Raw genomic sequence first — 17,206 nt, 5'->3', positions numbered from 1 at the left:
CTGCAAAAACAAAGACAACAGAGAGACTCATCCTGGAAGCTCTCTTCGCAGATGACTGTGCTCTCATGGCCCACCAAGAAAATCATCTTCAAACCATTGTGGACAGGTTCTCCACCGCAACAAAACTGTTTGGCCTGCTATCAGCCTCAGCAAAACAGAGGGCCTGTTCCAACCTGCACCAGGGAGGCCAACTAAGCAGCCGTGCATTACAACTGATGGCCCGCAGCTTTCTAACGTCAACACTTTCAAGTACCTGGGCAGCACCATCACCAACGACGGGTCCTTAGAACACGAGATTAATGCCAGGATCCAAACGGCCAGCCAGGCACTTGGGAGGCTGCACTCCAAAGTCCTCCAACACAGCGGTGTAAGCCCTGCGACGAAGCTCAAAGTGTACAATGCAGTGGTCCTCAGCTCACTCCTGTACAGTTGTGAGACATGGACACTGTACCGGAAGCACATGAAACAGCTGAGGCAATTCCACCAACGCTCTCTCCGGTCAATCATGAGGATCTGATGGCAGGACTGAATCATCAATCAGGAAGTCCTCGACAGAGCCAACTCCACCAGCATCGAAGTAATGGTCCTCAAAACCCAGCTACGATGGTCTGGACACGTCATCCGCATGGACCCACAGCGAATACCAAGACAGGTATTCTATGGGGAACTGTCAGCTGGACTCAGGAAACAAGGCCGACCAAAGAAAAGATTCAAGGATCAGCTGAAGTCAAACTTGAAGTGGGCTGGCATTATACCAAAGCAACTAGAACTCTCTGCCTCTGACAGAAGCAGCTGGCAAACCCACATTAACCATGCCGCCACCACCTTTAAAGATGAATAACGTCGACATCTTGCCGCTGCGCATGAATGCCGACACCAGGCCACAACTGCACCTCCCGTAACACCTGGCGTCCCATGCCCCATGTGCCACAAACTTTGCGCCTCAGCCTTTGGACTCCAAAGCCACATGAGGGTACACCGTAGATGAAACTGCACAAAGACAATTGTCATTCTCGGTCACTGAGAGACTACCACTAACTAATGCTAGTTTATTGTGGTTATTTGTGATTATTACTTTTTCCTCCATCCATTTTCCCTACTTTTCCATCCCTCACTCTCTTTCTCTTTACTTTTTTTTCCCCTATATAATCCTATACACTGAAGTCATTGACAGGATAAGGTTTAAACGAGAAACAGTTAACAAAAACTTTGTTTTCCTTTTCTTGTTCAAAGCCTGAGAAATATAGATGATGATTTTGACTCCCATCTTTAGAAAGAGCCATTGGACAACTGGATCATAGAATTAAAAGTAATAAGGGGTCTTAGAGGTAATCTAGTTCAAACCCTTTAAAGGGTTTATTGACAGAAGATGGACCTGATACTCACATAGGACTGCCATAGGTAAATAAAATAGAAGAATTCAGATTTGAAATTAAGTTCTTCAACTCCATGATCAGCACCTATAGTTTAACTATATCTCAGTGATTATGTATATAATTTGGTACTACTTAGAACACCATACTTTTAGTTGTACTTTTATACATCAGTATACGCAGCACCTACTAAGTGACACATATTTTACTGTACTTGAGGGTCAATTTTAATGCCTTCATGAGATTTCTCCCAATTTCTTCTTCACGTATCTCACTTAGTTGTATAAGTTCTGTCCAATTAGACTGTGAGGTCGTTTAGAGCAAGGATGATTCCTCCTCTCTGCCTTTGTATCTTTAATGCTTAACACAGAGCTTGGTACATGGTAGGTAATTGGTGAATGTTAGTTCAATGGCAGTCTGTGGTCAAGACAATGAAATTCTACTGGAAGGGATCAAATTAATTAATGGTGAATAGTTACAGAGAATAGGGTCAAAGAAGTCACAATAACGATGAATAGACTCAAAGAAAATGTCCTTGATTATCACACTATTTTTGTAGTAATGGAAATATTTTGTTTATTACATTATTTTTTTCTTGATAAAGTTGTAAAAATTTGAGATGATGAAATGAACATGGCAAGATGTCCTCATTGTAAAGGCTACTGAGACAGTAAATGCCTAGATTGGATGAAGCAATTGATTCTGGGAGTCTTTGGTTAACTACCCACAGACATTAAGATAGGGATTCACTCATCACCTCCAATCAGAAGTTTTCTATTTTGGATTCATTGCCAGTGCATTAATTATTCACCTCCTGGATGAGAGCAGATGAATTTCTGATATTTTGGATATAGACTGTCACTGTTCTTTATAGGGACAGAAGAGCAGATGATCTCCTCAGAAACTTAAAACTCTTAAATAGCATCAAATTTGGTAAAAGCAAACCAAACCAATATTATCCTAATTTTATTGATAAAGAAATTGACATATAAATAGGTCAAGGAATTATCTCAAGGACAAATTCAATTCATGCTACCTATCCAAGGACTAATTGTTAACTACATATTATGTTCAAAACACTTGTATGAAGGATTAGAGATAACAGAGGTGAAGTCAAAGTCAGTTTCTTTCCTCAATGAAGCTTATACACTGACATTAATGTTGACATATTGACAAGTAAGTATGCTAAAGCCAAAATGTGAAAAATTCAAATAATAGGATCGTGTTAAAATATGAGACCAATCTGTGAAGGAAAAGTTCACTTCCAGCTGTTTACCTGCTTGTGAAGGGGAAGAAGGGATTATGGAAGTTACCATGAAAAAATGGAAACTATGTTGGACCTTAAATAAACATATCTTTAACAATCTACACACATATACACATATACATATCCACATACCTCTATGACTACACACACATACATATATATATGAATGTAATTATATATTTTGTTTTTTATATTGCATATATAGACACATGTACAGAGAGATAGATAGAAACAAAGAGAGAAAAAGAGAGAATACTTTGAGAATCATGGAAAAGTCCATATTATTTATATAAATGCACAGTTAGGGGAGGGCAACATTATATTAGGAAACACACGCTGTTTTAAATTCTTGAAATAAAGAATGTGTACAAAAAGATGATGTGAATTAATGCTGGAACAGTAGGCTGGAGCCAGATGGCACACACTGCATAAAATGTCAAGGTAAGGATATGTATTTTGCTAGAAATGCAATGGTGAATGACTGAATGCTTCAATATTTTCTATTAAAAGTCAATACTCAGGGGTAGCTAAGTAGCTCAGTGGATAGAGAACCAGACCTGAAAGTGGGAAATGTTGGGTTTAAATCGGGCCCCAGACTTTTTTTAACTATGTGACCCTGGACAAGTCATTTAACACAACTGCCCAAACTTTGCCACTCTTCTCCCTAGGAACCAATATTGATTCTCAGACATAAGGTAAAGGTTTAAATAAAAAGAAGGCAACACTCCATTTGGACAGGCATATTTTTATTTTAACATTTGTTGAATATTTTAATCCAATTTTCATTTAGAAGCTTATGATGTTATCTATTTAATAACCATGAGAAAAATCACAAATTAACTATTAGGTTGGTTTAAAAAAGTGTGTGTGTGTGTGTGTGTGTGTGTGTTTACATAGGAAAGTAAGAAGAATTTAGAAAATTTAGGTGGGAGTGAGATTATCTCAAAAAATAATTCAGTTTTTGTCCAAGGGTTAGGGAATTAAAGAATTAAAATCACTATCTGTCTGGTTCTCAAATGCATATCATATATGATGCAGATGGATAAGAAGAGACATAGATGATATTCAGAAAATGGACAGATAGAGATTTAAAGAGATGCTACAGATTCTCAGGGATAGCAAGAGATCTTCAATTTTTCTTCCTTAAATCTGGCACACTATTTGCCCTAACATTTAATGGAGACACATTAGATTCTGTCAAGTCAATTAATTCTGTCCTCATGAACTCTTCTTGCTTGTCACAGATTCTTGACTGAGTGAAAGACTCAGTGGAGATGCTTTCAGGTCACAAAATGATTTCCAGTATGAATTCATACTGTCTACTTTTCTAGAAAAGATTGATTATTTCAATTGTAATGAGAGGGTAGAATGGCCTCAGAGTGTTTATATTCCATTAAATGAATAGGTGGAGGTATGACAAATTGCCTTGTTTCACCTAACTTGGGTTGTTGATGTCTCTTGATCAAATGCCACAGTCTCAGGAAGCTGAGAAATATCACTATATAGTGTAGTAAGCAAAGAAAGATTGCAAAATGATTCTTCAAAATGAACTGTATTTGATTGACAGGGGCATGTGACAGAATCACATGGGAGCCTGAGTCAAGATTCTAGGGCCCCAACTGAAAAAATACAAGACAAAACAGACTTCTGGGGGAAGTTTGGAGGTAGCTGTGATTTCCATCTTTCTTACAAATTTTCTGGTGCTTTTTTGAGATACCAGCTTGAGAGGAGAAAACATGCTTGAACTGGCTGCTGGCAGCTGGACAAAAGACCAAAGAAGAATCATCACTTCTCTGCTGGACCTACTTTGGCCTTTACCTCTGAGATCTTGGCCCATTTCTGGACTCTGTTTTGTGACATTCTGTTTGGGTGAACTTAACTTATTTAGCCTAGATAAGTTAGTCATTAGGACAGTATTAAGGGAATTCAAGTTTGGGGATAAGATTAAGAACTTTTCCTTCTCCTTTGTTACCCTCCTTCCTCTCCCATTCCCATCAATAAACTTAAGATATTTAGATGTTTCCCTCTTGTCTCTTCCTTAAACAATCCCATAATAACAATATTAGGTACATTAGGTGAGTAGCAAATATACATGTTGGAACAGGACAAATATGAGAGGAGAGATATGGACTTGATACTTTTGAGGAGTTATGGGATTCATACTGCTAAATTCTAGTAAGAAAAGCCCAAATTCAAGTGGTGACTCAAACATTTACTAGTTTTCTGATGATGAAAAAATCAACTGACCCTTTCTGAGGCTCTGCTCCCTTATCTATAAATGGGGAATATAATGACTGTAGTAGCTATGTCAAAGAGTTATTTGGAGGTTCAAATTAAATTATACATATACATATGGAGAGTGCTTTACAAACCTCAAACTAATCATCATTTTTGTAACCATCAATTACTATTGTAATAGTTAAAATTATATTTCAATAATAATATTATATTTTAAGAGATTTATTAATGATCATTAGAAATCAAGGAATAAAGAAGATACAAAATAAAGACCATGTGCCTATGGCTGGTTAGTCATTTTTAGCCATCCCAACTCACTACCATCAATGCTGATTCTACATCAGAGAGACGGAGCCTCCAAAGCCCACACCCTTTATCCTCTGTCTACAGGAAGTCATAGGCTCTTGGGATACGTAGTTCTTTTTTAGGGTAACAGATTTTCAATTATATATTCCCCCCTGAGACCCATGGAAGACCAATCTCTCCAGTGGGTCTTGTAAACATACCAATTTTCATATTGCAAAAATTTGAGGATAAGAGGAAAAGAGAAAAAAATCAATAATTTCTAGGTGCATTGACAAAAAGCCAGTTAAGGGGCAGTCCCCTTTTGACATAAGAGTATACATTCAAATTAAATGTTCAGTCAACTTTCAGTTCAATCAACCACACCCAAAGTTCCTTCTGGATCTTCTTGATTTAGTTTGTGGTCTGTGGAGGCATCTTCATGGTGCCTTCTAAGAAGGTTCATTTTCTGGATTCTGAGAGTTATCATGTTTCTTAACCTAAAATTACTCTCAAAAAGAATTTAAAATCTTCAATTAAAAATAATAATTTATACATCCCCCCCTGAAGAGGGTGATTGAATGCATGGCTGAGTTATGAGGTATATGAATAAATTGGCAAGAGAAATAAAAAAATATTTTTAAAAATCCAAATAAAAAATAAGTTCTAGATGAAATATAGATTATCAAAGTCTGATGTGTAAAAATTCTAAGTAAAGGAAAAATAAATCCATAACAGGTCTTTGAATCAGGGCCTGATTAAAATGATTTAAGCAATTATGCATTTACCCAATCAGTAGCCAGGACTATAAAAGTTTGCCACACCATGAAAGCCAGAAAAGGGACTAGATTATAGGAGCCAGATAGGAGCCAAATTTGAGATACTTGGTAGAATGTGAGACAAGGAAGACCTGCCTTTAACATATGTTAAACATCTGCAACCTCAAACCCCAAACAAGTTTTAGTCTTCTTGACTTGGCTCAAAATTTTCATGAATCCCATTGGGATTGGTTGGTCTCTTTGACCTTATGCTCGATGAGCACTATGCAGCTTAACTTTATGCTTCTGTGGCACTGTGCAATGGCTCTTTTTGTATTCTCTTATCCTGGAATCAGACAGAATCATTAAACAAAATTCTATTTTTTTTCTTTAAACAATCAGTGGCATCATTTTTATAGTCTAAAGCTTTTTGGGTATGCATTGACATTATAGCAAATATATTTTAAACTTATAGTACTGCAAAATCAAAAAACTTAAAGAAAATCTCAATACTGGTTACATGTGCTTCAAATACAAAAAGGAAAGAAAAAATAAAATTGAAATAGTATATTGCACATGCAATCAAAAACAATGATAAAAGAATTAAAAAAAACATAACTTAAAATCATTGACACACTGTGTCAGCTAAGGAAATATAGAATATAAGATTTCTCACCAAAAATGAAATACAACATGTAATGCACATTAAAAAAGTATCAATATGCCCAGAGTAATAATAGCTCATTTAATTGCAATAGCAAACAAACCCACTATCATATTTCATATAAGTTGCTCTATGACAAAAACATCAACAACAACAAATGAACTATGAAGTGATGCATATTTGTCACAATTTTTATTGCTATAGCAAATCTTTCAAACTTGGCAAATATATTTTTAAGAAAACTTAACTGGGTCTAGAACATCACCAAGAAATCTAGATTGTTCTGGTGGAAGTAAATTAAACTAAAGAATTTTGCAGGAACTCTTTTTGGCTTCCTGCTTCATAGAAATACCTTGGTAGGATCATTTCTTTGTTTCACTCCAACATTCTTTAAAATATAAATGTTAAAAAAAAACTTATCCATTCAGAAACCACTAATTAAATAAAATTATTTCTGAAGTCCCCTTAACATTACAATTAAATTCCTAGCTTATTAAATTCTCTAAAGGTTGTTAGCTAGGTTGAGTCCATTCATCATCTATGTGACAATGAACAAATGCAAAATGGAAAAAAAACCTGTTTATGAGCTTTACAACATTTTGTTCAGTATAGTTATAGGGGAAAGGTAACAGAATATATCTAATAGTTAAAACAGAGTAGATTAAACTGATTCAGGGTAACAGAATAGTATCAAATACATTTAATATATGAACTTAAAACAACAAAATTAAATCTTAAACAAAAAAATCAACAAAATACAGTAAGATACAGAGACTTTCATTAAAATAATGGAGTCTGAAAACGCTTAAAATTTCACCTCCAGACCCTTTAAAGTTCCTTTTTCTAAAATTCAGATCCCTATGCTCAGCACTTTGGTATCTCCCATAGTGAGGGAGAACATGGGTTTTAGGAATCTCAAACTGTGTAGGCCCATATGGCAAAGGGTGGTAGGGGGATGAATTTCTCCCCTGAATTTCAGGCAAGATAATTGAAAGGAGCAGTGGTTGAAAGGAAAAAAAAAAACATCCTAAAGCTGGAAGCTGTTTGAAATACATAATACAGTGCTCTTTCATAGAATACACCATGATTGTAATCAATTTCCTATTTGGAAGAGTCTCTTCCTTCTCCCCATTCCTCCTGAGGTAAAATGCTAGTTTCCCCAGAGGGAGTTATGAGGCTAATTGTTGCCTGTTTTTTGTTTGTTTATTTGTTTGTTTTTTTACCATCTGCCCTGAGGAGCAACTCCAAAGACTCCTAACTTCTCAGTGGCAGCAATCAGCCCAGCAGGGGCAGCAACAGCAAACAGGGTCAAGTTGGAGGCCTATTTAGGATCAGAGCTGGAGATCAGGAGGGGGATTTCTGGAGGTTGGGGACTGGGGCCAGGTGAGCCATCTGGGTCCAGAAGATCAGCAGGAAGCAGTATCAACAATGCCAGAGTCAGCAGTGAGGAGGAATAAAGGAGAAATGAGGAACAAAGGACTCAAGCAGTTGGAGGAGAGAAGTGGTTTATTCCTTCTTTGCCAAGAGTCCTCCCAATACAAATACCCCAGCCAGTAGGGAGAGCAAGCAACCTGGCAAAAAGTAGTAAAAGAAAAATATAGCAGCTCCAAAGGGAGCTGGAGTTTGTGAGAGTGAGTGGGGTTGGCAAAAAGCTTTGGCAGGAGAAATATGGCTTAAAAAATTTATCTAGGCTATCAAAAAATTGAGAGCTTCTTCTCTGTGGTTGCCATCAATGCAAAAGTTAAATTTAAATTTCAATAATAGTATTATATTTTAAGAGATTTATTAATGATCATTAGAAATCAAATAATAAAGAAGACACAAAATAAAGAACATGTGCCCATGGCTGATTAGCCATTTTTGGCCATCCCAACTCACAGCCATCAATGCTGATTCTACATCAGAAAGAGGGAGCCTCCAAAGCCCACACACTTTATCCTCTGCCTACAGGAAGTACATAATGACAGGAAGTCAGTAGGCTCTTAGGATATGTAGTTCTTTTTTAGGGTAATAGATTTTAAATCATACACTATTATGACAATAATTTTATTTGACAATCAAATTTCCATGTTAAACTTGGCTTTATGTGTGCTGTCCAGCACTGGAGATAAACCACAAATGCATTCATTTCTTTATTCAGTTATCTGACATTTATTAAGTGTTTCCCTACTATGTGCATCTCTCTGTGATGGTTGTAGGGAGAGATATAGAATATAGGTAAAATTTAGCCGTCATTTCTGCCAAATGTAAAGCTCACAGATAGTAGGAAGAATACACATAAATAATCATAATAATGTCTGGTAAGTATATTTGATGGCTATATAAAAGAAAATGTGAACTTATAGAAGCAGAGGAACATTGATTAGGATATGGAGGAAACTTTAGAGCTCATCTAGTTAACACTCATTTTCCGATAAAGAAACAGAGACTCAGAGTAATTAACTGACTTGTTTACTAACACACAAGTATTAAGTAAGAGACATTGGGATGAAGATCAGATACCTACAAAATAATGTTCATATCCTTGACATTTATTATCTATATAAAACAGTGGATAAAGTCTATGTGACTCAGGAAACTTACTGGTCCTTATCTACAAAGCAGAGAGAGGTCAGGATCTGCTCAAGGGAAGAGTTTACATATTTCAAATACCTACACTGATGAAATCATAAATCATTCACTTGTTGATGCAAGTGCATTAGAGAACTATAAGTGGGATGTCCTGTAGGGAAAGCCAATTGTTAAATTAAATTCAGTTTGTTAAGCATCAAATAAGCAGCTTCTCTGTCCAAAACACCAGTGGTGTCAAATTCAAACATAAACAGGGCCACTGAACCATATATAAGGATTCCTGTCTATTTCAGATTGACTAAGAAAAGCAAAAATTAACCATGTCTCCAACCTATAATTCTTTTATTTCTTGTGTTAAATATTTCCTAATTAAATATTTTTATATATTGATAGAATTTTGGATAATCATTTTAGCATTTTTTTCTGACACTTTGCAACCTGTATTAACTCCTTTCCCAAACAGTAGGGAATATGATACAGGTTCTGCATATGCTATCATACTTTACTCATTTCCATGTTCATGTTGTGAAAGAAGACACATATTGCTTCTGGGAGCAAATAAAGTAAACAATGTCATGCCTTAATCTGCATTCAAAATCCATCCATTCCTTCTATGGCATTGGATAGCCTTTTTTCAGTATGCTTTCCTTGGGGTTGTCCTAGATCTTTGCATTTCTGAAAATAGTTGTCATTAAGAGATGATCATTAGACTTTGTTGCTGTACTGTGTTCAATGTTCTTCTCATTCTGCTCACATCACTTTGCATCACTCCATACATCTCTTTCCAAGTTTTTTAGTGATCTTTTTGTTCATCATTTCTTACAGCACAACAATATTCTATTACAAGTGTATACCACAACTTCTTCTTTTCCCAGTTAGTGTAGATCCCTTCAGTTTCTCATCCTTTGTTACCATAAAAAGAATTACCTAAATATGTTTGTAGGAGTAGATCCTTTCCCCCCATCTTTGATCTCTTTGGTATGCATACCTAATAAGTGTATCACCAGGTTAAAATTTTTATGGTCCTTTGAGCATGGTTCCTGCAATTACATTTTCATTAAGTTTTGTTGCATTCAAGAGTATTTCTGGTCATGGCCAGTAGTGACATGTTTGACATATCGATTACACTATATATATATATATATATATATATATATATATATATATATATATGTGTGTGTGTGTGTATATATATATATATGCATATATAAGCATAGAAATAATATGTGTCTTGTGTTCAAGGAGTTTACATTCTATTGGTGGGTAGCAGAATAGCTGACTTCTATGCTTTTTTACTGGCTTTCACCTGTGCCTATAATGTTGACTTTCCACACCACCATTTTTCCCAGGCTCCTCTCACATTCCCAACTGTGTCATTTATCTTTTATGTGACTAATTTATTACATCTTGTCTCTCCCATTAGAATGTAAGCTTCTTAAAGGTAGAAACTTTTTGTTTTTCTTCAGTTTGTATCTTTCTTGCTATACCTAACATTTAGCATAGCACCTGACACAGTAAATTGTTTTAAAAAATGGTTGTTGGTTGGCTGGTTCGTTGACTGGCATTTTAGAGAGGGTATCTGCTTTATGACAGCAAGAGAGGGGTGAACATGTCTAACTAGCCTCCAAAAGAAGTATGAAAGTCTTTCAGAGGCCTCTCTTAGGACAAAGATTTTGTATTTTACCCCACTTTGGAATACCAGTGATGAGAAATCACTGGCTGGTCAGCAAAGGAATATAAAGTCTATAGAGGTATAAGGAAATTATTCATAACCTGTGGTAAGGTTCAGGGACTAAGTAGGAACTGACATAATTTTTGTTGTAGCTCTAATAGTCCTGGCTTGAATTTATGATTTTACTTCTGACTTTCTAGAATTTGCTACCAAGTGCTAGCTGCATCCTTTATTGCCTGGAACCTCTCGACCCTCGATTTTTCCTTTTCTATTTTTTTTTCATTCTGGAATTTCTCTCTGCTACTCCAACCTACTTTTTTCCAATCCTGAGTTCTTCCTGGGACCTCTATTTGGGCAAAAGGTCTAGACCAGCTAAGCTTTATTTCCCTCTGGGTTCCTTCAGAACTTTCAGATTTAAACATTATATCATCATTTGGGTACTTGACCCTTCCACTTTTATGTTGCTTTTTGGCAATAAAGACTGAGATGGTAGATGGATTATCAGATATGGATAAAAATAGGCAATTGAGTTTGGTTCAAAACATAATTAGTCAAGTTGCTATTGAAATTTAAGATTTTTAGAGTGCTTCTCTTACAATAACAACTCCACCAACCATGAAGGTAGCATGCAGTTTATGTTATTTTGTAGTTCTTAAAAAAAGTAGATATGCAAAAAAGAGGCCTAGAGAAGTTATTTGAATTGCATATGGTCAAAGAGCTGCAATAGGCAGCAGAATTATAATCTGAAATTAGGTCTTTTGAATTTAAGTCCATAGTTCTTTCATTTTGCTGCTTTTATAAAACTTAGTTCTAACATGCTGATAATCAGATATATATATCCCCTATATATGTTGGAGTTTATTTTTAACTGAATCTTCCATTTTCCTTCCATGAGAAGAACACCACAAAAGTAAAACCCAGCTTCTTTCTGATTACCTATTTCTTTTGGTCTCTTTGTTTCTTTATGTTTTCACTTCCTCAGCTATCTCTTTATTCTTTTCTCTTCTTCTTTTCTGTTTCTTCTCCCTAACTTCCTGACAATGTTTGCTCTTTTATTTTCCTGCATTTTGTGAAGAAATAAGTAGCCTCAGGAAGAGAATTTTGAAAAATAAATACTGGTGATGATCAAAGTATTTGAATTGAAATCAAGAGAAAATATTCTAAAAGTCCTTCCCTGCATTTGTAACTTTGGAAGAGTCCCCTTGCCTCTTTAGTCCTCAGTTTACTTCCCCCCCAAAATGATGTTTTAACCTTTGTCAGGATCTATAAAGGAGAGATCTAGACTTTAGTGCACTAGGATTCTATGAACTAAAATAGAGAGATTTGTTAGTGACTGTAAGTTTTGTCTTTGGATTCCATCTTAGTTGGCATAAGAAAAATGCCCTCCTTAAAAGTAGTCTACTCAGAACAGGCTACAGTTAGAGTGGATTACACTCAGAGCCTTGGACATGCTTAACAAGGGGTTGTTAATGATCATTCTTCATAAATCATTGCACATTGTAACTCCTCAATAAATACCTATAGAAGAAAGATATTTGCTACTGATATATATTTGACCTTGATACATCTAGGGCCGTGTTGTCACTGAAGTTCATTTTAAATATTTTAAATTATAATATAATAATTTGATAGGAGAAATGGCAGTGAGCATTTAATAAAATCAGCTTCTGGGGGTGATTTTATATATGCATACATATATGCAAACTATATCTATGCATCTACACACAAATATATGCACAGATATACATTCATATCTGCACATATATACCTACATATCCTTCAGCAATATGTCCCATAAGAGGTCATTTTTCCTTTATATGAAGGAATTTAATGAACCAATGAATGGGCTACCTCTTGTAAAAGCCTATTTCCCTTTGGGGGAGTTCTCATTGTAAATATTTCCTGAATATGCTACTAATTGTTTTCATTTTTATCATTAATAGCCCCAAATATCAAGTCTAAAGCACCTTTTATGTGATGAATTTTTAAATAATTGTAAACTACTAGTATGACTACTTTGAACCTTTTCTTCAAAAGAAAATTAAATTTCCTTTTTATCTTTCATTTTCAGTGTTGGAATGCATAATTTATTGATCGTTTTACAGATGGAGACATGGATATTTCAATATATTGAAAGGTTATATCTGGTCAGTATATCATCATCATCATCATCATCATCATCATCATCATCATCATCATCCACCATGTGACTCTCTTCCAGAATCCAACTCAGTAGATTTATCTTTATCATTGTCGCAAGTTCTATATTGGGGCTCTGATTGATCATTTCCTTAACTTCTTATTATGTCCAGAAATAGATCCATTCACATTTTAGTTCAGTCCTGGAAACCTCTTTAACATCCACCTATAAGCATAACTCTTCTAGCACTTTCCATTTATTAAACTTTTATTAAGTTATCTTTGTTATTGTTCCTTGCAGGATGTGTAAATCTTTTCTATATCTCTAATCTTTATCTTCTGTTAGATTTAAAATAGTTTTGAGCATTAAATAGTTGTAGATAAGAGAGTGGGAGCCATAAACTGTTATAATTAAAATGTTTGGGAGCAAGGGAAATATATAACAATTATGACCACTGAAATATATTTTCTACTGTGTCTTGGTTTTATATAAATATAAGATGGTCGCCAGGGAATATATTCCCAATTTATGAATATGCCCAAGCCAACTGGGTTTTATAGAGAAATTTAATTTTTAATACACTGATTAATCAATAGAAAAAGAGAGAAAGTAAGAAAGGAATAAGCATGAATAAATCAGTCAGTTGGTTTTATCACTCACCCAAGATCTCTCTAGGTAAGGCTTCTCATGACAACCTCAGGCTCCACCTTCAAGAGAGCCTCCTTTCAAGAAATGTTTCCAGAGAATTCTCTTCCTGACTCCTCCTTCAGAGCAAAACCTTCCATAGCCTCCTTCAAGACCTCTCCAGGAGCTCTCCCTCCAGGACCTCTCTCCTCTCAGCCCTCCTTCAGAGCCTCACCTTGCTCAGAGCAAAACCTCCTCCTTAGAGCACAACCTCTCAGAGCAAAACCTCTTGACCCTTCCAGTCCTCAGACCCAGCTCTCTTTAAGGAAACCATCTAAGTTCCCTCCCCTCAGTTCTCACATCTACCAATCACTGTCAATGTCTCCCCTGTGACAATGGTGGCTCTAGCTTAACCCAGGACCGCCCAGAGGGTGTCCCCTTTGCACATGTCTGTTGAAGGTCATATTCTCAAATAATTAAATCTTGATCTTTGCTGCAGCCCTTCCTAAATCCTGTTACTCTGAGTAGGGTGGAGATTGTAGTTTCCAAGACCTGGTTCTGTCATTCCAAGTATCCCTATTGTATCAATTCTAAAATCAATCAAGACTCAAAGAACTTCCTGTTCTATGCTTAAGCATAGGTCAAAGCCCTTTCCATTGTTTAGCAAAAGGTTTCTGTCCTAAAGTAGTCTTAAGTAGGGAGGAGAAGGATCCTCCCATGCCAAGGAGTTTCACATTCCAATAGAGTTCTTACTATCAGTAGGAAATTTTTTCAAGTATGAAATTTCCCAATGGGGAAATTTCCAACATTCATAAGTCTAAGAAATTTTAAGGTTTACACTTCTTAACTTTCCAAAAGGAGATATCCTTTCCTGTCAAGGACTTCCTTATAAATGATACCCCTTCCATTAGGAAATAAGCTTGTTGAGGACAAAGACTATTTAATTAGAGGTATGCAGAAGCCAACTCAATTGGTTCTTTTGAGCCAATTTTTAAATTTCTACTGTGATTGATTATTTTTATCTTTAAATAAGCAAGCAATTTTAAATAATGAAAAATTTATAATTTTATAGATTGCCTAGACTTAAGAAAGTGCTGGAGAAAATTTTAATAATGTAGTTTAAATTAAGAAGTGCATCACCATACTCCTGACTATCTCCCTTTTCCAATTGTACCCTGAATTTATTTTTATGGAGTTATTAATAGTGACTAAGAGAATGAGATCACAAAGGGAATCTTTCTAATTTGAGTAGGGGGCACCAGAAAAGACAACAATGAGAGTAAGTGGGGTGTAATTCTTCAATCACACAATAATAAGGCACAGAGAAAAAAAAGAAGCAAATGGCAAAAATGTATAGAGACAAAGCCTTATAACATAGGGACAGGGTTTGGGATAACAGAGAGAGGCATGTAACATTTTTAGCTGATTAAAATCAACTCTTTTTAGTTCATAGTTTAGACTTACCAACTTATATTGATTATTTTGCATCCTTCCAAGAGGAAGTTGAAAAGGGGAGGATTGGTTCACCTATGTGAAGTAAAATACCTACCTGTTCCAGCTTGAATGCTGTGCACCCTAGTGATAGGACATAGGAGTCACAAAGAACATGGCATGTTGGAAGGCAGGGTGGGTGTCCTGAGAAAGAAAATGTCAATGCCAGTACAACATGGCCATGGAAGGAGTTCAGGAAGCCAAGTTGTTCTCTTAATTTTCATACTGTCTCTGGTCTTAGGGATTTTGTTCTTTCTCTCTCTCTGAGCCATCCAGCCCCTAGCTTCTCTATTTAGCCATTTCTGGCAAGCCTCAACACATAGTGGATGGGACTGTGTGGGGATGGAATCTGGCACCTGATCTTAACTTAAGTTAGTGAGGCTGAGACCTCTTTGTCTCTGTCTCTGTCTCTGTCACTCTCTCTCCCTCTCTCTCTCTCTCTCTCTCTCTCTCTCTCTCTCTCTCTCTCTCTCTCTCTCTCTCTCTCTCTCTCTCTCTCTCTCTCTCCTAATAATTACTTGTAAATCTAGTAATAAGATTCCAGATAAAATTTTATTGATAATATACCAGAGCCACATGGGAATCAAAATTTAAAAAGATTTTATCAGTGGGAATCATACTGGTATCTATGCACTAATATCTGATTTATCATTTCACCCAAGGACCATAAGATCTTTCTATCTGACTTGTAGTTAAAAGTTTCCATCTGCATTTTTTCCCAATTAGGATGCAAGGTACTGGAGAACAGAGTCTGTTTAAAATTTGATTTCCCAAAAGAACAATGCTTTGTATAAAGAAATTGCTTAATACATGTTTAATCCTTCAATTTACTGATTCATAAAGACATGGACATAGAATTTAGACTGAGGAGCATAATGGAAAGTTAGACTCCACCTATTTCACAATGATGCACAGGAATAGTTTATTACCATGGATTTGAACAATATCCTGGTTTGTAATTAGAATGTATATTAACAACAGTCTCTTACAACATACTAATTTTTGTGGAAGAAGAAACTGAGGCTTCAAATGAATCATCCAGGATTAAATATAGTAAATAAGTAAGGATTTGATCTCCAAATTCTCAAATTTTAAATCAGGTACTCCTGAAATATATTTTGCTGCTCAAATATGAATATAATTTAACATATCTAATTTATTATTAAGTTTAAAAAGATATTTTGAAACATCTTCCAATATATTTCTTCAGTACTTACACATAGAATGACCTGAAGCCAGAAATGGGTGAGCAAACTTACAAATTTAACAACCAACTTATATGTGTGGTATCTGAAACTCGTAATCCAGGTTTCAATAAAGGAAGGAGGGCAGTGCTCTTTTATAGTTCTCCACAGACAAAGCACATAACTATAATAGCATAATTCTCAGGTTCAGATTTTATTGTTTTGTTACTCTCTCATTTATAATTGAGATAGGCACTTAATTTTAAATTATTTTAAATTTTAAAAAATCTATTTAGCCCATTCACTCAAAAAAGAAATGAAAAGACAAAATCTGGGAACAAATATGTATATATGTATGTATGAGAGAATACACAAACAAAAGTCAATCCAAAACCATGTACATGTATTTACAAGTGTATACACGTGAATATGTATATTTGCATGTATGTAAAAATTATAAATTTAGCAAGATCACAATATTGATAATTACTGATTGATAAATATACCAGATATTGGTATTTAATGTGGCATCATATTATGAGTTATTATCTTTATGGATGTATATAGATGTATATGTACACACATATATTATCAATCTAAACATTACATATAGGTGTATAATTGTTCCTAGGTTCTTATACATCTATATAAATTATTATTATATTGCATGATAATATGTATTATTAGAAGTATTTAAATAAAATATATTAATAATATTTAACATATAATTTTATTAAACTATTAAATACATACTTGATATACACACATTTGTAAAGTAGTTAAACACTTGCTACATTGTCCTTTTTCAAAACTGTGATCTATATATAGATTCAATCAGCAATCATTTATTAACAGCCTACCATTTGCAATACAACATATTTACATAAGAACCATTGGTCTTCCAAGTTTAGCCCTCAGTTAATTATTCTTTGCAAACCTTTC

Source organism: Monodelphis domestica, chromosome 6 (assembly GCF_027887165.1).
Source record: "Monodelphis domestica isolate mMonDom1 chromosome 6, mMonDom1.pri, whole genome shotgun sequence".
NCBI classification, from domain to species: domain Eukaryota; kingdom Metazoa; phylum Chordata; class Mammalia; order Didelphimorphia; family Didelphidae; genus Monodelphis; species Monodelphis domestica.
Note: the sequence above shows the minus strand (reverse complement) of the source record.